This window comes from Ovis aries, chromosome 2 (assembly GCF_016772045.2).
Source record: "Ovis aries strain OAR_USU_Benz2616 breed Rambouillet chromosome 2, ARS-UI_Ramb_v3.0, whole genome shotgun sequence".
NCBI classification, from domain to species: domain Eukaryota; kingdom Metazoa; phylum Chordata; class Mammalia; order Artiodactyla; family Bovidae; genus Ovis; species Ovis aries.
The window spans coordinates 466,179-489,807 of record NC_056055.1 but is presented as its reverse complement, the minus strand read 5'-3'; the positions used below and the strand labels follow the sequence as shown (position 1 = coordinate 489,807).

General features: G+C 50.9%; 1 long non-coding RNA gene across 5 annotated transcripts; it reads right to left on the bottom strand.

The window, feature by feature from the left end:
• Positions 1-1,110: 1,110 nt before the first annotated feature.
• LOC105606460 (uncharacterized) lies at positions 1,111-21,184 on the bottom strand. Of its 5 annotated transcripts, none has more exons than XR_009599490.1 (6): positions 21,045-21,184; positions 19,312-19,421; positions 18,081-18,197; positions 10,837-10,934; positions 7,871-10,301; positions 1,111-6,877 (listed from the first exon to the last, which is right to left on the bottom strand). It is a non-coding gene; the product is annotated as an uncharacterized LOC105606460 (long non-coding RNA). The 5 variants fall into 5 exon arrangements; XR_009599489.1 differs by lacking the exon at positions 10,837-10,934 and having other exon boundaries at positions 7,871-8,064; positions 10,206-10,301; XR_009599488.1 differs by lacking the exon at positions 10,837-10,934 and having other exon boundaries at positions 7,871-8,064; positions 10,206-10,301; positions 18,081-18,266; positions 21,045-21,168.
• Positions 21,185-23,629: the final 2,445 nt, after the last annotated feature.

Here is a 23,629-nt window from a genome sequence, read left to right as displayed (position 1 = left end):
GGGGTCCCTGGAACATGTGGTCCTGGGCACAGCACCTTCCCCGACCCTGTGGGCACCCCCTAGACGCCTCACTCCCCATCCTAGGCTCCTGGCAGATGCAGGAATTCTCCCCTGGACCCCCAACCAATTACAGACCACAGTCGCAGGACTTGTGGGTGTCTCGCTTCCTCCCCAGGCCCCGAGCTGCCCCTGTGACAGGACTGTCCGTCTAGCACCTCTGCTGCGTGCGGCCTCATCCTACAAATGATAATGACCACTGGCAGGACATGAGTGAACCCTGCAGACGCCCCGCTGTCGACTGGAAAAGCACAGGATGTGGGAGCTGCGAGTAAAGTTTTATTGGGGGCACAATGAGGGCTATAGCCTGGGAGACAGCATTTCAGAAAGCTCTGAGGAACTTCCCTACAGAGGCAGGGCAGGGGTCAGTATAAACATGATTTTGGTGAAGCGGGAAATAGACCCAATCAATATATATATATTTTCCAGAAGGCTGCTGCTAGTCACAAGGAGCAGACATCACCATGAAGGATTTTAGTGCTTTTCTAGACATGAGGAGATGCAAGAATTAGGCTCCTTACTTCTTCTGGAAATATCTATCAATCTGAAGGATTGTTCTGCCAGTTTTTCCCAGAGCACAGAGGGCCTTATTCCTGATCTCCACCCTGAACTCCTCTCAGGGGGTTGAAGGCCAGTGGTCAGGACAGCTTGTTATTTAATTGATGAGAGGAGATGACAGGTGCCAACCTTTACTTGGCACACTGACTCAAAGAAGGCAGGACAAGGCAGAATGATTCCTCTGCAAAGCTCAAGCTTTGTGTGTTACAGCTGGAGGTTTTGGGGGTGATGCTGCAAACCGATTCCAAAATTCTGTAAAGGAATTGTCCTTCAATTTAAAACAATACATTTTTAAAAAGCAATTAAACTTGAGAGTCTGAAACCCTGATTTCTGTCAAATTCAAATCCCTAGGGATACTGAAGAAATATAGTATGACATTCTGAACCCAAATTGTAAATATGAAAGGAAATTGTGAGTTAATCTACACTGGCCTGTCCTAAAATGTGACCCTTAAACTTTTATTCCTTTAGACAACATAGAAGAAAATTATGATATTGAAGGGAGGACTCAGGTTATTTTAATATTTGTTATAATGTTAGAAAAATTGATACAATGTGTCAAAATTAATGTACCATGCTGTGATATGTGTTTATATTTTTAAGGGAAACATACCTTTTTTCTTTTTATTTTTTTAAATTAATTAATTAATTTATATTTGGAGGCTAATTACTTTACAATATTGTATTGGTTTTGCCATACATTGACATCAATCCGCCATGGGTGTACACGTGTTCCCCATCCTGAACTCCCCTCCCACCTCCCTCCCCATCCCATCCCTCTGGGTCATCCCAGTGCACCAGCCCAAGCATCCTGTATCATGCATCGAACCTGGACTGGTGATTCATCTTTTCATGTGTCTGTTAGCCATCTGTATGTCTTCTTTGGAGAAATCGCTGTTTAGTTCTTTGGCCCATTTTTTGATTGCGTCATTTATTTATCTGGAATTGAGCTGCAGGAGCTGCTTGTATATTTTTGAGATTAATTCTTTGTCAGTTGCTTCATTTGCTATTATTTTCTCCCATTCTGAAGGCTGTCTTTTCACCTTGCTTATAGTTTCCTTAGTTGTGTAAAAGCTTTTAATTTTAATTAGGTGTAATTTGTTTATCTTTGCTTTTATTTCCAATATTCTGGGAGGTGGGTCATAGAGGATCTTGCTGTGATTTATATCGGAGAGTGTTTTGCTTATGTCTTCCTATAGGAGTTTTATAGTTTCTGGCCTTATGTTTAGATCTTTAATCCATTTTGAGTTTATTTTTGTGTATGGTGTTAGAAAGTGTTCTAGTTTCATTTTTTTACAAGTCACTGACCAGTTTTCCCAGCACCACTTGTTAAAGAGATTGTCTTTAATCCATTGTATGTTCTTGCCTCCTTTGTTGAAGATAAGGTGTCCATAGGTGCATGGATATGTCTCTGGGCTTTCTATTTTGTTCCATTGATCTATATTTCTGTCTTTGTGCCAGTACCATACTGTCTTGATGACTGTGGCTTGGTGGTAGAGTGTGAAGTCAGGCATGTTGATTCCTCCAGTTCCGTTCTTCTTTCTCAAGATTGCTTTGGCTATTCGAGATTTTTTGTATTTCCATACAAATTGTGAAGTTATTTGATCTAGCTCTGTGAAAAATACCATTGGTAGCTTGATAGGGATTGCATTGAATCTGTAGATTGCTTTGGGTAGTATACTCATTTTCACTATATTGATTCTTCCAATCCATTAACACGGTATATTTCTCCATCTATTAGTGTCCTCTTTGATTTATTTCACCAGTGTTTTTATAGTTTTCTATATATAGGTCTTTAGTTTCTTTAGGTAGATATATTCCTAAGTATTTTATTCTTTTCATTGCAATGGTGAATGGAATTGTTTCCTTAATTTCTCTTTCTGTTTTCTCATTGTTAGTGCATAGGAATGCAAGGGATTTCTGTGTGTTGATTTTATATCCTGCAACTTTACTATATTCATTGATTAGCTCTAGTAATGTTCTGGTGGAGTCTTTAGGGTTTTCCATGTAGAGGATCATGTCATCTGCAAACAGTGAGAGTTTTACTTCTTTCCAATCTGGATTCCTTTTATTTCTTTTTCTGCTCTGATCGCTGTGGCCAAACCTTCCAAAACTATGTTGAATAGTAGTGGTGAGAGTGGGCACCCTTGTCTTGTTCCTAACGTTAGGGGAAATACTTTCAATTTTTCACCATTGAGGATAATGTTTGCTGTGGGTTTGTCATATATAGCTTTTATTATGTTGAGGTATGTTCTTTCTATTCCTGCTTTCTGGAGGGCTTTTATCATAAATGGATGTTGAATTTTGTCAAAGGCTTTCTCTGCATCTATTGAGATACTCATATGGTTTTTATTTTTCAATTTGTTAATGTGGTGTATTACATTGATTAATTTTTGGATATTGAAGAATCCTTGCATCCCTGGGATAAAGCCCACTTGGTCAAGATGTATGATCTCTTTAATATGCTGTTGGATTCTGTTTGCTAGAATCATACTTTTTTTTTTCCTTGCAGAGGTAATTTATATTCATTATTGACTATTAAGAATAAATAAAAGTAAACTAAACTGAAAGTAAATCATCCATGTCTCATCACCCAGAAATAATTATTCTTAACATTGTAGTGGGTGTTCTTCCAGATTCTGTCAGTGTGTGTATGCATTATAGTTTCCAAAAGTAGGGTTCTATTATATTTACTCTTTTGTAAACTTTTTTCACCTAACAGTATATTGTTGGCATTTTTCCAAGTCAAACTCTAATTATGATTTCTGGTGCCAGGAGAATTCTACTGCGTGGATTTATCATAGTTCACTTAGTTACTCTTTTACTAATTGCAATTTATTCTGTTTCCAGGTTTAATTAAACACTTCTATAAAAATTATTCTTTAAGCATACACATTTGCTTTCTTCTTATCTTTTTTCCTTACAAAAGTTTTCTGACACTGTTGTACATATTTTTAAAATTATCAGCACACATTCTTAAAGATCCTTCTAAAAGCTCATCCTGACATCCCACTGAGGCTCACAGAGAACAGTGACTTTCCCATCTTCACAGCCCGGGAGCGGCTCTCCCTTCTGTTTCAGCAGTTTTGGCTGCAAGGGAAGAGCAGACGACTGTTGTTTGAACTCTCATTTTTGGAAATCTAGTGATAATTAGACTTTCTTACATTTCTACTGGCTCTTGTGTTTGTTTAATAAGAAGAACAAGAACTCCTTTGTCGAGAAAGTGCTATAAGGGCCACTTGCAATAGAAGATGAAGGTTGGGGGTACAGCGCTGTCTGGGGCTTGGAGATCAAGATGGTAGTTACATGCTTAGAATAAGAAAAGGGGTGGTGCTTGGTTTTCGCATCTGAAAAGGGAAGGTGATGGTGCGCTGTGGTCTGAGGCAGGGGTAAAGCACTGAGGAAATCCCACGTCTTGTGGTCGTCCACATGCATTTCACAAACAAGGCTGTTCTGTGCTGTAGGACAGTGTGTGTGTGTGTGTGTGTGTGTGTGTGTGTGTGTGAGAGAGAGAGAGAGAGGTCACCTTCACTCGTCTCTCACTGTGAGGAATGGGAAATGTATCCACCCAGTTACTGACTCTGAGGCAGAAATCATAGGAACCTGGCATAATTCAGTTCTCCCCTGAGGTCAGCCTGATCCTGAGATCAGTCTCCGGGTGTGAGAATATTTCTTGTCAGTGATGATTATCGCATATTTGTCACCGTGCCCTTAGACCAAATGAGCTGGAAACAGAAGTGAAACCCAAGCAATCAGAAAACACATGCACCAGGAAGGTGAGCTGCTTGTCAAGGATGCTGAAATAGATGAACAGAGAGGTGGACAAGCCCACACGCTGGCTCAGCTGCAGAGTCTCCTGTCCCCAGGCCTCAAGAAGGGGGCTCCCACATGGGCAGAAGCCCCCTGGCTTCTGTCTCCCTCTAGATGGTGGCAACCACTGCCTGGTTTCACCTCCTCTGCACCCTGACCTCAGAAGGATGAGCCTGCGGAGGCCGTGGCTTGTGCACAGGTTCTGCCTGGGCTGAGCCGCATCCACAGGCCCCAGGTCCAGGGTGGCTCAGCTCCCCGCGCTCCTCCGGCCCAGCCTGGTCTTCACAGGTAGCATTTCTTTCCTCGGGCTGCTCTCAGCCGAGGCTGAGGGGAGTGAGGAGCTGATCCACGTAGCCGGGGTGTATTTTTGCTTTGCCAGCTGGGCTCCTGTGAATAAAGAGCCAGCTGCACGAGCACAATGTGTGCAAACAATGTGCAAATGACCAGAGAGGCGTCAGGACGTCGCGAGGGTCCAGATCAGCACACGTGGCGCGGATGACGCGTCAGAGATGCAGACAGCCTGGGAGCGGGCCCCACCCGGCATCCGAGCTGGGAGCGGCAGGCCTGGGCCCGCTTCACTCCTGCACCCGAGAACACTTCCTCACATCCTGGGATAAGGTGGACAAGAACCAAGATGTACTTTTTTGAGGAAAAAGTTACTATGGCCCTTTCTGTCTCTAAGCAGATGCGAGCAGTATAGCTGCAGCACCAAAGATGAAGCTCTCACAGTGTCGTCAGTTATTCAGCACGTGGTTTCACTTGTTAGCCTGCAGATCGGCTCATCTGTGTGCATGTCTGTGTGTCTGTGTGATGATGTGTATTTGTAGAATTATGAAGTAAATGGAATTTATGCACATGCGGTGAGCGTATGAAATGCTCTGTTCTCGTGCAGCAGACCTCTGTTTTAGGCTTCAGCTTTATAGTAGTTTGGACTCACAGATACTGAAGAGAAAGGTACAGAGAGCTCAGATAAAGCTCCTGCTGCCCGCCCCCCCCCCCGCCCCGCCACCATGCACAGCCTCCCCTACTGCCGGCATCTCCCCCAGAAAGTGCATTTCCTCCCGTGGATGAACCTCAAGGACACATCCCCACCACCCTTGGTGCTGACATTCTGTAGGTTTGGACAAGTGTATAATGACACACGGCCACTGTATCACGTGGAGTAGAGTCCTGCCCTGAACATCCTCTGTGTCCCACCTATTTTCCCCTCAAACCTTTGGCACCCACTGACCTTTCTGTCGTCTTCATAGTTCTCTCTTTTCTAGACTGTCACGCTGTTGGGATTACGCAGTGTGTAAATCTTTCAGAATGCCTTCTTCCACTTAGTAACGTGCGTTTAGAGTTCCTCCTGTCTTTTCATGGTAGATAACTCATTTCTTATTCGGTTCAGTTCAGTTCAGTCACTTCGTTGTTTCTGACTCTATGCGATTCCATGGACCACAGCATGCCAGGCCTCCCTGTCCATCACCAACTCCCAGAGCTTACCTAAACTCATGTCCATTGAGTTGGTGATGCCATCCAACCATCTCATTCTCTGTTGTCCCCTTCTCCTCCTGCCTTCAATCTTTCCCAGCATCAGGGTCTTTTCCAATGAGTCAGCTCTTTGCATTAAGTGGCCAAAGTATTGGAGCTTCAACTTCAACATCAGTCCTTCCAGTGAACACCCAGGATTGATCTCCACTATGATGGACTGGTTAGATCTCTTTGCAGTCCAAGGGACGCTCAAGAGTCTTTTCCAACACCACAGTTTAAAAGCATCAGTTATTTGGCGCTCAGATTTCTTTATTATTAGCACTGAATAATATTCCATGATTGTGTCTGGACATATGAATTTATTTTCACCTGTTCACCCTCCGAAGGATGTCTTGGTTGCATCCAAGTTCTGAAGTTATGGATAAAACCGCAGTTAACATCTGCGTGCAGGCTCCTGTGCGAACATCTCTTCTCAGCATCTCTTTTCCTTGGGTATCAGGGAACGCGAGTATTGGACGTGTGGTAAGAGCATGTTTACTGTGTAAGAAACCATCCAGCTGTCTTCCGAAGTGGCTGCACCATTTGAGAGAGTTCCTATTGCTTCACACCCTTCTCAAAACGTGCTGCCGACGGGACTCTGGACTTGGGCTTCCTAACAGGCGTGTGGTGCTGCCTTGCTGTTGAAACAGTGTGCTTAAACGTAGCAGTAGCCCTAACAGTACCAAGCAGAGTGGGAGCACAGAAGGCGAGTGAGAGGGGCACCTAGTGTGAGTCAGGCCCGCGGAAGCCGAGCTCTCACGCTGCTGAACGGAACAGGCTGCACTGACGTCGACCGAGCTCCCGGAGCCTCTGCAGCCACTGGAAAGGAGCGTGACGACAACGCCTGCTTCCTGGGCTTCGGTGAGCTGGGGGCTGGACAGTAAGTGTCAGCTGTCACCATCATTATGCCAGAAGTGCGGGTCACAAGAAGGAATACCAGCTGGAATAAGAACGCAGAAGAGAGAATTTAGATAAATCAGGGAGTTAACACCCCAACAGGACACTGACAATATGCCAGTTCATTCACTCGCAAATAATTATTAAACATTTATGTCCTGCTTGGACCTCAGGACACAATTCCACCAAAGCAGGTATGACCTTTGTCCTCACTGTGGTGGGTTTAAATGATCATAGCAGAAACTAAGGGACACATGCTGTTATTCACCAGATAATTTAAATGACTAGTAGCAAGCTTCTTGATGAGGATGAAAGAGGAGAATGAAAACGCTGGCTTGAAAATCAATATCAAAAAAACTAAGGTCATGGCATCTGGTCCCATCACCTCATGGAATTAGATGGAGGAAAGGGGAAGCAGGGACAGATTTCACTTTCTTAGGCTCCCAGTCACTGTGGACAGTGACCGCAGTCATGAAATTAAAAGATGCTTGCTCTTTGGGAGGAAACCATGTCACTTCACTGACAAAGGTCCATATAGACACAGTTATGGTTTTCCCGACTGTCGTGTACGGGTGTGAGAGTTGGACCATAAAGAAGACTGGACGTTAAAGACCCGATGCACCTGAATTGTGATGCTGTAGAAAAGGAGACCTTTGTCCAGCAAGAGGGCCAAACCAGTCAGTCCTAAAGGAAATCAACCCTGAATTCATCAGAAGGACTGATGCTGAAGCTCCAATACTTCGGTTACCTAACGTGAAGAGCTGACTCTTTGGAAAAGACCCTGATTCTGGGAAAGATTGAAGGCAAAAGAAGGGGATGACAGAGATTGAGATGGTTTGGTAGCATCACTGACTCAGTGGATATGAATTTGAGCAAACTCTGGGAGGTAGTGGAGGACAGAGGAGCCTGATGTGCTGCAGGGAAGGGTCACAAAGAGTCTGACAGGACTTGGCGACTGAACGTCAGCAGCACTGAGAAGGCCAGAGCATCCTGGGCTCCGTGACTAAAACAACAACCCAGCCCCCAGCTGCCTCACCTCGGGCATCCGACCTCTTGCCATCAGATATCAGCGCTCGAGAGCGGAGCCTCACTCTCGCCTCTGTCGCCTTTACTGACGACGTGGACAGGTTTTCTCTCTGCCGGACATGCTATCCTGAGAACTGCTTCCGGAGGGGTGGCCGTGACTCAGCGCAGCTGGATGACTCAGAGTCGTGTGCTCGGATCTCTGGGCTGAGAAGAAGGATGTGGTCATTTGGCACCATGCAAATGATCCAATTTCTTACTCCATTGTAAGCCCAGTGTAGTCAGAGTCAAGAGAGAGTGCATCTATTTATTCCTCAGCAAACAAGAGCAAGTGAGCACATCTTCCTAACTTTGCTGTTTCTTCTTAAAGCAACAGTGGAACCTGCTTGAGCAGAACCTAGCTTCTTCTTGAGCCTTTGGTTCACTTAGGCATGAATAAACTTCTCAGTGAGCTTTGATGAAACCTCACCCCATAACTTTTCAAGTCAAAGATGTTACTCTATTTTATAAGGGAATATACTTTTGAGCAGATGCTGGATCAGGCCATGCTTTCCCTGGCGTGTGTGACGCTGCTTCCTACACAGGTCAGGAGGACCCAGCTGTCTGGGCGCAGGGACCGTTGAGCCCTGACAGGTTGGTGGGCATCTCCTCGTTTTCCAGCAGGGAGCTGCACATGTGACCGTGGGGCCTTCGGTTGGGCACAGTTGGGATTTTTCTCCAGTTCTCGGCTTTAGGGCATCTACACTGTCTAACCTGCACCTGATCCTCATGGTGCTTCCATACTGCTGTCCAGAGGATTCCTTTCAAAAGGAGCGTCAGACCCTTAACGTGAAGGGATCAAGACTTACATAAACTCCCAACCACAGACCCACAACCAGAACTTTTTTTTTTTAACCTCCAATCCCCTTGTCTCAACACTCACCTCTTCTAGAAACTTAATTGATCAGAGCATCCAAATGAAATAAGTCAGCTGATGCACCAAACTGCCTACTGGCCTGTCTCCTAGCCCATCTTTTCTGGTCCTCTCTCACCTCCTCTAGTCCTCTCTCACCTCCTCTGGTCCTCACTCACCTCCTCTGATCCTCTCTCACCTCCTGTGGTTCTCTCTCACCTCCTCTGGTGCTCTCTCACCTCCTCTGGTCCTCTCTCACCTCCTCTGGTCCTCTCTCACCTCCTCTGGTTCTCTCTCACCTCCTCTGGTGCTCTCTCACCTCCTCTGGTCCTCACTCACCTCCTCTGATCCTCTCTCACCTCCTCTGGTTCTCTCTCACCTCCTCTGGTGCTCTCTCACCTCCTCTGGTCCTCTCTCACCTCCTCTGGTCCTCACTCACCTCCTCTGATCCTCTCTCACCTCCTCTGGTTCTCTCTCACCTCCTCTGGTCCTCTCTCACCTCCTCTGGTCCTCACTCACCTCCTCTGATCCTCTCTCACCTCCTCTGATCCTCTCTCACCTCCTCTGGTCCTCTCTCCCCTTCCACGGTCTTCACTCACCTTCTGTGGGTTCAGGTTCACCCGCAGCCTTCCCATCACAGGGTGTTTCTCAGTGATGACTGACTACACGTACACCTGGCCCCGTGCTAAGACAGTGTGGCTGCTGGAGGTGAGCTGACCGAGTTACTTAAATTTCTTGAGCTTTCATGTAACCCTTTGCAAAGCGGGGTGATAACACACTCCCCAGCAGAGGTGAGAACCCTCTTTCCACAGGGACAGGGATGTCTCCTCTGTTTTCTGGGTGGCAAGGAGACCCTGGGAGGTACAGCTAAACCTGGATCTGTAATTGACTTGCTGTGGAAAGGGTTTTAGCTCCAAAGAGAAAATGTCTCCATGCCTTTAACTTGTGTTAGTGTTACAGCCTTGCAACACACTCCATGCACACTAAGCGAGCATAAGAAAAAGTATCAGAGAGAGTTTCAGAGGAAATAAATACTGATTCAGATTTTTCTCTTCTGTTAACAAGCCTGAGGCTCTCTTACATGGCATCAAACATTTTGCAAGGTTTTTCTGGGTGAGCCCCTCTGCACTTTTAAAGGGGGGCTGCCTCTCCAGATTTTGTGTATGCTTTGCCTAAACTTGTAATTTCATTTTGGGGAAGAATTAACATGTGGAGAAAAAATCCTGTGTTTGGCTTCTGCCTGGGTCCCTCTCCTCGGGTGCCCTGATCCCTCACTTGGAGACGAGGGACTGGCCCCACCTGGCCACGTGGGGGCCCAGTGCTCCTTCTGCTGGGAGCACTTAGCGGCCACAGGATGTTACCAGTTCAGGAGCAGCTGTTTCAGCTGGCGCCTCTGAGCACACCATTTCCACGCACGTCAGGCCCGCGTAGAGCGAGCTGCTCCACTGAGACTCACCGTGGTCTCAACCTCTTAACCCCTCGGCCTTTGTGAGGTTGCTGCCTGAGTCAGGAGAGGGAAGGCTGCTGCAGATGAATATTGGAAGAGTTTTGTCTAAAAGAGAAACCAATGGCTTTTATGAAAGTTTGAATTAAAGGGAAAAGGATTTGAGCGGATAAGCATCTCTGAAACCTGGCTCTTGCTTATCTTTCAGTTCCAGCACTGTCTGGTGCATCACACGTCCAGTCAGTCAGTTCAGCCATCAGTCACGCCCAGCTCCGCGACCCCACGCACATCACCGTCAGTCACGCCCAGCTCCGCGACCCCACGCACATCACCGTCAGTCACGCCCAGCTCCGCGACCCCACGCACATCACAGCACGCCCAGCGCCTCACCGTCAGTCCAGCTCTGCCAACTCCCAGAGTTTTACTCAGACATCATCAGTCACCCCAGTGCCATCAGAGTCAACAATCACCTCAGTCACGCACATCACCGTCAGTCACGCCCAGCTCCGCGACCCCACGCACATCACCGTCAGTCACGCCCAGCTCCGCGACCCCACGGACCACAGCACGCCAGGCCTCCCTGTCCATTGCCAACTCCCAGAGTTTACTCAGACTCATGTCCCCCAGTGCCTCAGAAACAAACCTTCAGATAAGTCCCCGTCTCTGCATAAGCCAGCTCCGGAGAGTTCTGCTCCTGGTCACCAAGCGTGCCGCCAATGGGAAGACCTCATGCCGACCTTGCTAGAATTACCTACGATAAGTTAGTGCTGACCAGCTGTGAAGCCGTGATTTAGCTGACCTCCTAGGTCAGGCCTAGAGTCACCACTCCCTTCCTGAGGGGAGAAGCTCAATGGGCTGGGCTGTGTTTCCTGTTTCTGAACGGATTGTGCCAGAGCTGCTCACTCTCATCGCTAAGGCTGAGAGGGCTGCGACCCTGGCGTGTGCCCTGGGGCAGTGTGTTGCACTCAGCTCAGCACCCGTGCTGGTCTGAGGTCCCTGATGCGGGCATCACCCCTGTGCTTGAGAGACCAGCTGGCCCAGGACACAGATCCCCCCCGCCCCACCCCACCCCCACCCCCAGCCGGAATTTTCCAGCCTGGATTCCCCGAACCTGGGGTCTCACCACCCCCTAGGCCTCATCAGAGCTTCATGCACAGCCACAGCTTCCCGGAATCAGCCCACACCTGCCCAAGAAGGTGATGAATGACCCTGTCATCTCCGTTTGTACAGATTTTGAGGAGAGACTTTTCATAGGTCAGATATTAGCAAAAAGAAGTGACCTTATTTTAGAAAACACGATGTCTCAGGACTTCAAAGGGTTTCCATCAATATTCAAGCATGATTCTTCCAGGATATAACAGAATTAAGAAGGTGAGGAGACACAGTGAATCACTGGGCTGACTCATCTATTGACTTCAAGCAAAAGTTGGAAATTGTACTTTAATGCAATATAGGTGAGGCAATTCGCTCAGTGGCCAAAGGGTGACTCTCAAACCCAATCACAATCTTCAGCAGAAGGGCCAGCACTGTGCCCCCTGCCCCTCTGACCCGAGCCGGCCTGGGTCCCTGGGTGAGCAATGGTGCCCTTCCTGGGCCAGTTGACTCAGGGCTCTTGGAGTCAGACCCGGCCTTCTGGGTGGGGGCCCAGAGCCAGCCACCGCCTCCTTGCAAATGAAATTCAGGAAAAATCGTGCCTCTCTTTAGAGATCGCTTCTGAACCAGCCTGAGCCGTGAGTCACTGCCCTTGACAATACATCTGAAAATGAAATGCATTTTTTGAAGTCTCTAACAATTTGCAAAAACTAAGTTCCTTTGTTTCAGACAAAAATATATACACCATGTCAGCTCACAGCAGTTCTAAGATCTTGAATTATTATGGTAATAAATACAATGATTCTGTGGCACAAACTCTTAGAGTCAAAAGTTAGATTGAAGGAGATTGCAGCCCGCTCCCATCAAAGAGAAGACAAACTCCTCCCGGTGGCCGGCTCCCAGCCCGATGCCCACCTCCGTCCAGCCCAGCCCGTCTACCCTGAGGCCCACTCAGCCATCGCCCTGGTCCCAGTGACCTTGAGGGCTTTCGGGAAGGTCCTAACCCCATCAGGCCCCCTTAGGCCCTCGTCTCTGGCTCCACAAGGGATGGTACTTCTTCTCGGCTTCCTGATTTTTCTCATGAATTCATGTGCTATTAAGCGCTATTCAATACGTGCATTCAAGACAGTGTCCAACAGACAGCTGAGTGACTGACGGAAGCCCTGCTCAAGGCATGTTTAAACGAAATGTTATCAGAGCCTGACTCTCTCGCATCACGACGCGCCTGCCTCCCTAAACTATCATGTTGGCTTCCGTCGTCATCATCGTGGGCTAGTTTTGTGTATTTTTGAACCTTGTAAAGATGAATCACACACTCGTGATGTGGTCATCTGGGCTCAGCTGTGCTTGGGGGAGAACGGCCGCCTGCCGAGGCCCAGTGGCCGTGTCCTTGCTGAACCCACGCTCTGTGCTCCACTCAGCAAAGGTCCATTCCGGCGGCCGGGCCAGCGCCGTGGCACTGTGCCCGTGGAGAGCCCGTCTTTTCTTACTGCTGCACGAGAGTGCCTGCTCGAGTACAGGCAGGAGTTTTGCAGCTATCTGTCCCTACACTGTTTTGCCTGTCTTTTCTGACAGTGTTTTTGCGGACAGAGTTTCATAATTTCATATGGCCCCTTTATCACTCCTTCCCGTGATGGCTGGTTCTTTTTCTGTTTGTTAATAGAGGGTTCCTCCTCGAGGTAGCCCAGATGTCTGACCGTCACCTTCCAGGGGGCCCTGGTTTGCCTCCACATTTATATCTGCTCTCCGCTGGGAAAGTTTTGCTGATGCTGAGAGCTAGGGCCACATTTTAATTCTTCAGAGCGACCTGTTCACTGAGAAGGCTGTGCTTTGCTGCTTCTCTGAGGTGTCCACTGCCCTCAGCTGAGTGTCCCGCTGCCGTGGGCTTCCCTGTCCATTCTGTTCCTGGGTCTATCATCCATGCTATGGCAGTTCCTCAGCTTTTAATTACTGTAGCTTTGTAAGTCTACAATTATTCTAAATTTGTTCCTCCACAAGATTTTCTTAGCCTTATAGATTATGCTAAGATTTTATATTAAACCTATAAAACACTGCAGAAAGTGACATATTTAAAATGATTGAGCCTTTCAATTCAATTAGGTCTTTTTAAATTTGCTCTGTAACGCTTTCTGGGTTTTGTCATAAAGGTCTTACGTATCTTTTGTTGGATGTGTTGCCAATATTTGACACTTTGCGTCCCTAAAAAGGTATCTTTTAAATTGTGTTTTCTAATCATTTATTGCTGATATGTAGAGGTAAATGAAATAAAAAGACGCTTACTCCTTGGAAGGAAAGTTATGACCAACCTAGACAGCATATTCAAAAGCAGAGACATTACTTTGCCAACAAAGGTCCATCTAGTCAAGGCTATGGTTTTTCCAGTGGTCATGTATGGATGTGAGAGTTGGACTATAAAGAAAGCTGACCACCGAAGAATTGATGCTTTTGAACTGTGGTGTTGGAGAAGACTCTTGAGAGTCCCTTGGACTGCAAGGAGATCCAACCAGTCCATCCTAGAGGAGATCAGTCCTGAATATTCATTGCAAGGACTGACGCTGTAGCTGAAACTTCAATACTTTGGCCTCCTGATGGGAAGACCTAACTCATTGGAAAAGACCCTGAAGCTGAGAAAGACTGAGGGCAAGAGGAGAGGGGAACAACAGAGGATGAATGAGATGGTTGGACGGCATCACTGACTCAATGGACATGAGTTTGAGTAAACCTCGGGAGTTGGTGATGGACAAGGAGGCCTGGTGTGCTGCAGTCCGTGGGGTTGGAAAGAATCAGACACGACTATGTGACTGAACTGAAATGAGAGGTAAAATGCTTTGTATGTTGATCATTATCCAATGTCTTGCTAAATTTAGTTATCAATTTTCAAGTTTATCTGTTTACTTTATTGGATTTTCTGCATACATAATCAGGTTATTTACATAGAAGGGTAGCTGTGTTTTTCCTTTCCAGTTCTCATGTATTATTTTTTCATCTTGCTTTTTTTTCCCCCCATGCTAGTTAAACATCAGTAGTGATGGTGACTTTCTGGTCTCCTTCCTGACCTTGAAAGAGAAGTACAGCCAACTGTGCCTTTGCTGTGGGTCTTTTACGTGTCCTTTGGTTCCTAGCTTGCCACATCCTTTTCGTTGACGCTGTTGATTGTGTGTGTACGATATATATATACATATCAAATGTATCAAATGTTTTAATATTTATATATATATGGTATTTTATCAAACGCTTTTTCCTGAGTCAGCTGATGTAATTTCTCTTTGCCCTTTTACGTGGCGGGTTACAAGAATGTGACCCATCGCACATCAGCTGCTTCATTCCTTGCTGACTCCTTGCATGCCTTTTCCGTTAGTTACTAACGTATTTTTAAGCCGAACAGTACACTGAGGATTCGTACACCACCTTTTTGTTGGCCTGCCTCTTCCAGCCTCACTGAGGTGCAGCTGACGAGAACGGTGTCTTTCTGAGGCGCGCAGTGCGATGCTTCGATTCCCACACACATCTTGGAATGCTCAGCACAGTCAAGCTATTCAGCCTATCGCCTCAGGTAGTCAGCATCGTTCTTTGTTCCCTTGTTGGTGTGGTGAGATTTATTCCCTCGTGAATTCCAGGGGCACAGAGCAGTGCTGTTTGTTGCAGTCCGTGTGCTGGGCGTCAGACCCCAAAACTCCATCACTCAGAGTTTGTACCAGGATCACCCTTCCCCACCCCCTGGCCTCAGGCCTGGGAGCCTCTTGTATCACAATTGTCAGTTTCCTGCCAAAACTTTCTGCTTCATTGCACTTCCTGTACTTGCTGTCATAGTTGTCATATAGCCCACGTCTGATAATCCCAACCTGGATCCCCTGTGGGTCTGACCTCTTGTTCTCCTGGATTTTATGAGTCGTCTCAGAGATAATCTGAGGTTCTGGCTGAGTTATTCCTTCACAGACTTGCTTCTGATACCCTCAGTCTGAAGGGACAGAGGACTTGAATACAATCAGGGGATGGAATGACTAGGGCCGTTCTCCATTTCCTGCTTTCCCTTATCTCCAGGATGAGACATGCAGACATGGGTCCCACAGCAAGGCCCAGACCGCTTCTGGTGTCCCTGCTCTGAGATGAGAGCGATGTCCTTTGAGACCCTGGGACCTCTCCTGTGGGTTTCAGGTTCTCCTCATCTACCTGGGGTGAAAAGTCTCCCTCTGAAGCCAGCTCCTGCCTCCTGGTTTCATCCTCTGGGTCCTGGTCCTGGCACATCCTGAGCCCTCAGGCCTTCAGCCACATTTGAGAAGACATGTGTCCTGCTCCTCTAAGAGTGCCCACCCAGCGGCCTGGCCTGCAGCTGCCACCGGACGTGGAGTCCGTCAGACCTGGTCTGGACACGACACCTCCTCCTCCTCCAGGCTGGCTTCCTGGGCTGTCCACAGGCTGGGCCTCACCCTGGCACGTCCAGCAAAACCTGGAGCCAGAGCTTGCTCCTCCACGCTCCTCTCGGATTTAAGGGTCTGTCATCAAAAAGGCACCAAGGGCTTGGGAGAGGGTGCACCTGAGAGGAGCCGGGGCGGGGAGGTGCCTCCGCCTGGTACGGGCGCCATCCTGGCTTTCCTGGTTTGCCCTCACCGCGTTCTGCTGCTAGTTCCTCATCACATTCATAAAAGGAGAACTTCTGTATTCACTGAGAGAAGGCAGCCAGCCTGCCTGCCCTAACGGCACTCCCCGGGGTCGTCTGTCACTTCAGCTCCCAGGTCAGAGCCCCTGTCTGTGAACCGGGGCAGGCCAGAGTGCTGGGCCTCCATCCCCCACCTTGCCGAGGCCTCGAGACTTTATCCTTGATAACCGTGGAGATTTTATTTCTAAAGACTTTTTAATTTATTCTGAACCTTTACAGAGATGGGATTGGGCCGTGTTTTGCCCTGCCGGCGCTCAGAACAAATCCCGTGGCTTATCTAATTAGCAAGTGAGTCATACCTGGGGGGCCTCACCCGGGGTAATTAAAACTTAATTGGGCTCTTCATCCAGCTAATGTCACCGTGGAGCCGCGGTTAGCAGCGGCTGGAAGGAAGGCTGTACTCGGCTCGGAAGGGAGCTGGGCTCCGTCTGCGCCGCAGCGGCTCTGCAGCGGCTCTGGGGCCACGGGTGGCAAGGCCGTCTGTGATTTCCAGGCTTCCTGCTCTGCGCTCCAGCCGCAGGGGGAGCGCAGGCTGAGTGGTGGGAGGTGCTGGGGACCCGGGGCCCAGCTCCGTCACCCACCACCCGGAGCTTCTCGTAGGCGCAGGTCCCCGGGGTGACGGGGCAGCTCAGGGAAGTCTGCAAGAGTGCGGCATCCGCGGAGGTGGCGGGGCGCGGAGCGTCCTGTGGGCTTGTGACCCCAGCGGCTCCCCGAGCGCGGCGAGCTGGAGACGGTCGCGCAGGAAGAAACCGTCCGGGGCGAAGGCGGAGGGTGGGGCGCCCCGGGGCCCCGCCGACCCCACCAGGAGCACGCGTGTGCCCCCCGGGATGCGGCCTGCTGTCCAGGGCAGAGTCACAGGGGCCCAGGTGTGAGGCAGGGGTCACCCCTCGCACAGAGGCGTTTTTCATCCTTGCCACGACGGCCTTTAGAAGCGCTTTGCTTTCCCCGGAAGAGTTAGAGTTTAGCCCAGAACTGTGAGACCATCTCAGTCCGCCCCGGCGCGGCACCCAGCCCTGACAAGCTCGGCGGGCTGACAGGAGGCGGTGGCGGCGCAGCGCCGGTGGGCCCCAGGGGCGCGGGAACCGGCGGCGAGGGGACGGAGCTTCCCCGGCGTGGCTCGAGCAGGTCGGCGTCTTCTACGCTCGGCCCCGGATTTTCAAATCACCAAACACAGTAACAGCTTAGACTCTTTTCCTCCTACGAAGGTGAAGATCATTTCTTTATCAGCACTGCCTTTTGGAAAAAATGTAAGAATGTGAATTGCTGGTTTGTGCCCTAGATTCCCAGGGCCGGCTTACGACGCGGGCAGCTCTGAGATCCACAAACTGCCCTTACTTCCTGGGCCCAAGACCAGACCTCTAGGAACCCAGCCGGGTGGGCAGGTTGCGTCCCAGGGCACCAGGACACAGACCCCCTGGGAATGAGCAACGCGGCTCCTGGATGGTGGGCGGTGCGACCACGTTCTCCATCCTGCAGACCCTCACGGAGGGGCGGGCAGAGGGGCGGGCAGAGGGGCGGCAGATGTCGGTGTGACTGCCTCTAGTGTAACACCGGGGCAGCCCTGCTGCGGCTCACAATGCCCTGGACACGGTGCCAGGGGGCAGGACTCAGGAATGAGAACTCGTTCACCTCTCCCCTGCACACCCAGCACCTAACACAACAGGGGCTCGCGGCGGGTCCTGGATTTTCCGCCTGAAGGCACACTAGGCTTCTGCCTCCTTCCTGCGGCCCTCCCCTAGCAGAGCAGCGTTTTGCAGACCAGCCGCCCGGCTGTCCTCCTGAACAGCCCCAGAGCCCGAGCCCCACCCCGGGGCCCCGCCTGGACCCCGAGCGGCCTCAACCACAGTCGTCCAGCGCTGCCCTGCCCACGAGTGCAGGGGATTCCGAGTCAGTTCAGCTCCATTCATCACAGGAAACTTTGATTGTGAGTTTAAAAGAAAGTTTAAGAAAAAGTACCAGCATCACCCCTTGTGACTTGCCAAGTGTGCTTACTCCAGACCTCTCGGAAAGCTCGTGTCAGCTGCGTGATTAATGAGCTGTTGGTAGTAAATTGCAAGCACATTCACACCTCCAAGCCATATTGTTTAACCTTTAACTTATCGACTGGTAAAAACTTAGAAAACAAAGTGTAATTTTACCTGTCAGATAGACGCCGCTAACTTGAGAATGTAGAATTTTAGACGAGAAACTTCAAATTTCTTTTTGTCAAACATTCACGTGGAAACGATAGCTCTTCACTCAGCTTTCTCAATTTTCTTTAGGGGAAACGGAATGATCATTTTCAGGCTCTCAACCAATCATTTGCTTTTTCCAGCCTAGGCCATCTGCCAAATCAGATAAATTAGGGCAGAAACACACGGAGCTGCCAACAGGCAGAGGGAGGCCCCAAGGGCTGGAGCCTCCGGGGGTCTCCCCGAGAGCCCTTCAGGGACTCCAGCTCAGAGACAAGTCGGTGCAAGGCTGACCTGGTGCCCTGAGTGGACACAGACTCGGGCTGAGGCCTCGTTCCTGCTGCCCGGAGAAGCCCCCCGTGGTCTCAGTCAGGACGGCCAGCCGTGGCCCTCACATAGGCTGGGCCGGGGGACGCGCTCCCTGAAACGACCCCCAGGGGCAGGCCTGCCTTCTGGACAGTCTCCCAGTGACCCCTCGCCAGAGCCTCTGCTGAAAGCCTGCCACCTCCGCAGACGCCAGCGGGGCCCCTTGCTTCTTGTCTGTTGCTGCCTGAACCTCCTCATCCGTTTGTCCTTTTGTTTTTCTAAACAGCTCCTCCCCCCCGCTGACAAAAAGCCAAGACAAACAGGCAAAGCCAACCGTTCCCTCTGTCCTCGGGTCTGTCTGAAGCCAGCATGTCCTCCAGTCCCCTGTGAGACCACCCCCGTCCCATCAGCATGGCCCAGGTTCCCACCAGGGGGCAGTCACCTCCTGCCTGACACACCCCTGAGCCCAGGGCCACCGGGAACCCCTCAGAGTCCCCAGAGTCCTTCCAGGCCTATCCCAGAGAGGCTCAGTGTCCCCCTGGGCCTGCCGAGACCCCAGGGGTCCCTCAGGTCTAGCCCGTGAGGCTTGAACCTCCCCCAGCCCACCCCTGTGCTTTGCCAACACGAGCCACACAGTCTGACTCCGTATGCTCTCACCTCTGTCTCTCTGAACGTGTGGCCCTGGGGGCTGCCCCCCGAGTCCTCGTATTTGCAGCATGGGCTCCGGCCAGAGCCCCCATCCACTCCAGACCCTATGGCCTTGTAGCTTCCCCACGGCCAGCCCCTCAGAACTGTCTGACTTTTCCCAAATGCGTTTGTATTTTAGCAAGAGAGTCTTTGGAGATACATATACACATGAATCAAAACCGAAAACAAACAAGGTGGAACTTACTGTCAAGAAGACCGTGGCTGAGCCACACCCGCCCTGGTCTTGTGAGCTTCTTTCTAGAAGATGGCGTCCAGTCTCCTAAGTCAGGAGGGTTATTTACTCCTGGCACAGACCTGCAGGGAAAGGGAGGTTTTTATTTTGCAGAATAAATCATGGAGAGGCTCCAAGCTGCTGTAACTTGGAAACCTCTGTAATTAAGCAATCAATTAGAAGGTTCTTGGCCCCATTCCAGGGGCCCAGAGGGAGGGAGGCCTAACTGTCCTGAGGCTGAACTTGACCCCAAATCGCCAATGCAACAGAAACAAACACACAGCGCTGGTTTTGGCTAAAGGGCTGCGCTTTTTAACTTAATCTCACAGTTAATCTCATGCAGGCTGAACGTGCCTGCAGAGGCTCCGGATAAGAGCTATGCTTCCCTGTTCTCCCCTTTCAGCACCCTCCGCCCCCCACTGCCAACATTTTCCATTAGAATCAAGAAAACAGACGTTCAGTGTGTACCCCAGTGTCAGCAAAGCACTCAGGGAAGCGCGAGTTTGGCACAAAAGCCAGTACAAATCCTGGATGACCAGGGGTTAGAACCCTCTGAAAGTGAAATGTGAAGTCGCTCAGTCGTGTCCGACTCTTTGCAACCCCACGGACTGTAGCCTACCAGGTTCCTCAGTCCATGGAATTTTCCAGGCAAGAGTACTGGAGTGGGTTGCCATTTCCTTCTCCAGGGGATCTTCCAGCCCCAGGGATTGAAGCCGGGTCTCCCGTATTGCTGGCAGACGCTTTACCATCTGAGCCACCAGGGAAGTAGAACCCTCTGGGCTTTGTTAAAACTTAGCAAAGGATGCAAGCACTCTCAGTTCTGCGACACAGTTCTGCCACGTCCAAGGGGCGCCCTGGTGACTTGGACGCAGCTGATCACCAGGACTGACACTGAAGTGTCCACTGCCTAAACGCCTAGTTGTGACACTTCCCAGGAGACCAGATTCCCTTTCAATTAAGCCTTTGAAGCCCCCGACGGGAAGTGGGCACACACTGAGCCCACGAAACACACTGGCTCTGAGGGCTCAGTCACTCTCCCCGTGAACTAGGAGCCCTGTCCCCTGCGCCCTGTCCCCTGTCCCCCGTCCCCTGCGCCCTGTCCCTCATCCCCTGTCCCCCGTCCCCTGTCCCCCGTCCCCCGTCCCCTGCGCCCTGTCCCCCCTCCCCCGTCCCCTGTCCCTTGTCCCCCATCCCCTGTGCCCTGTCCCCCGTCCCCCGTCCCCCGTCCCCTGTCCCCCGTCCCCTGTCCCCTGTGCCCCATCCCCTGTCCCCCGTCCCCTGTGCCCTGTCCCCTGTGCCCTGTCCCCTGCGTCATGTTGTCCTCTGTCCCCTGTCCCCCGTCCCCTGTCCCCCGTCCCCTGTCCCCTGCGCCCTGTCCCCCGTCCCCTGTCCCTTGTCCCCCGTCCCCTGCACCCTGTCCCCTGTGCCCTGTCCCCTGCGCCCTGTCCCCCGCCCCCTGTCCCGATTCTGGTGACCTCGCCTCAGCACGGATGGCTGTCTCCAACCATTCCTGAGTGAGTTTAGGGCCACGCTCCTATTGCAGAAAACAGATTTTGAAGATGGCTGCCGACTTGCTCTGGTTACAGCTGAGGGGCAGCAGTTACCAGCTGTGCTCCTGAGGCTGGACAAGCAGGGTGACTTGGAGCAGCCCAGATGTGGGCACAGGAGGCTGCATCTGCACAGAGTGAGGCCCAGCGCCGACCTACCAGCGGGCAAGTGGCCAGCAGTGAGGTCTCTGGACACGTGTCTGGTCGCCACCTGACAGAGCTGGGCTTCCCGGGGCCCCGAGCGGCCAAGCCCGGGGGTGCTGGGTAACCAGCCAAGGAGGAGACAGCGCTAAGCTCAGTAGGCCAGAGTCAGGACCAGGAGGAGGAGGCTGCACTCCAGGGCGGGCTGGTGAGCGGGGCGGACGGGACCATCACGTGACCTGGCAGGAGCCCAGAGCTCAGGGGGGGTTGGGGGAGCTGTGCGATGATGCCTGGTGCTTGGTCCACGCCTGCTTTCAATTACGCTGATTCTGTCCACAGAATCAGTCACAGCATCTAAGTATCAAACTCTCCCAGTCGCCCTCAGCCTCAGAGGAGATGGTCTTGCACCAGCCTCTGTTTCCATTTCTAGAGGAATGAAAATACCTCTGGCCTCCACTCACACGGGTCGCCCAGATGTAGCCGACGCCTGTGCGCTGAGGAACTGCCCCTCACAGAGCAGATCCACGCGGAGAGCAAGGGCCGTGTGCAGGGAGGCGGGGGCGGGGGGCACCAAGTGCGGAGTCCCAGTCCGGGACCCCGGAGGCGGGAGGGAAGGGGCTGTGCTCCTCCGCTGCGCTGGCCCCTCTGCCTGTCAGAAGCGAGAAGGCGCAGAACTGGGGGCACCCACCGGCGATTCTCTGAAGGTCGTTGACCGAGGCATTTCCATGTGCAATTAATTATCTGTGTTAACAGACACAAGAGTCGCAACAGAACCCAGAGCAAAGAGTCGGTGGCTGACCCAGGGGAGACTCGCTCCAGATAGAAGTTTTGGCCCAAAGGCCGTGCTCCTAAACGTCCCCGCAGCTAATTCTGATGGTGGCATGTGCTCAGAGAACCACTTTCCAGGGCGCTGTGGCCTAGAAGCTTATGGAAAGTACGGATGTGTGTGGCTTGTGGGTTCACATTTTCGGCACTACTTTCCTACTCCCACAGGTTTAAGGAGTATCTTTCCTTACTTGATAGGACTTTAGTTAGGTGGTCAGAATGCAAACATCTGTGGCTTATGAATCTTTGTGTGTGACCACCGGCCGCGTCCACCCCAAGGCCGTGGACAACCCGCTGAGCAGCTCTGAGCTCGTTCTCACCTCTCGCTATTGGATCCTGTTATTTCAGAGCCGAGCCACACTCTACCCAATACCTGCATGTATTTGTAGGCAGTTCTCTTGATCCGACTGTGACCTTCACTTTGCCCCTCAGGAGCGTTGGTTTTCTTTTTATCATCTCATTGAAAATCAATCCAGTCCCTTCACGAGTCCTCAGAGGACAGGCTTTGAGGATGCTTGTCGCCTCCTCAGAGGACGGGCCGTGAGGACGCTTGTCGCCTCCTCAGAGGACTGGTGCTTGTCACCTTCTCAGAGGATGGGCCTTCAGGAGTCTTGTCACCTCCTCAGAGGACAGACCTTGAGGGCACTTGTCGCCTCCTCAGAGGACGGGCCTTGAGGGTGCCTGTCGCCTCCTCAGAGGATGGGCCCTGAGGGCACTTGTCTCGCTGTTTTTTTATCCTGGATGTAGTCTAGTGTCACACTTCTCTTGTAAAACATGTTGCCCCACTTTGAACAAAATGCCACATGTGTGATTTGCTTCCAGGATGGCTGCTACGATCAACAGAGATGTGCTTGCTGCTGACTCAGGATAAACCAACAACTGCCAACCGCAGCCCCCATCCTGTACTTGATTTTCTCTTTGGCTGCGTGCCAGAACGTCCATGTTCCCTGTAATTCCAGAGGCCCTGTGCCTCCTCTTCCCTCTTGGGCGTCTAGAAATCCACTGCACATGACTTGCCTGGTGCGAGAAGATTCCACCCATCACATCGTCTGCCTAGTTCAGGGGCCCATGAGGCAGGCACGTGAGGTCCCTCCTTCCTCTGGGAAAGGGCTCTGAACTCATCCTGTGTCAAGAGCAATGTCAAGATCATTAGTCTTTTGAACTGATCTTCCCATGTGAAGTCCCCAAAATCAATCGGAAATAAAAATGATGCAAAGAAGCACCTGACTGGCAAGATCTTTCCCATTGCTCTTTCAAAGTCAGTGGCCAAGCACCCCTGCAAAACCTCACGTAAAATCACATGGCCTCCAGACATGCTCCTGAAGTGAAGCCCAGTGAGGGAGGGGACACTGCCTCCCAGGAGCCCCTGAGCTCGTCCACTCAGCAGCCCTGGTCTAAGGCAGTGAATCACCACTTCAGATGACAGCTCATGGCGAAAAGGGAAGTCCCTTTCTGGAAGATGCAGACTTCCAGGGGTTGTGACACGTGGCTCAGGGGCGAGTGGTCAGGACCCACCTTCACGTCCATCGGGAGGCATCCTTTCCATTGAGTTCAAATATTTGGGTCCCAGGCATTTCACTGCCTTGAAACTTGACAGTCCTTCCGCAAATGTCGGCTACCTTCCGAGGGTACTGGAGCATCCAGGGGACTCTGCAGCAGAGCCAGCGTGAGCTAAGCAAGGGGACAGGAGCGTTTCAGGGGTGGGAAGGGGTTTAGAGATAAACCCCAGTATACCAACAGAAGTGGTTTCCTGATGAGCTGGATGAAGATTCACCTTT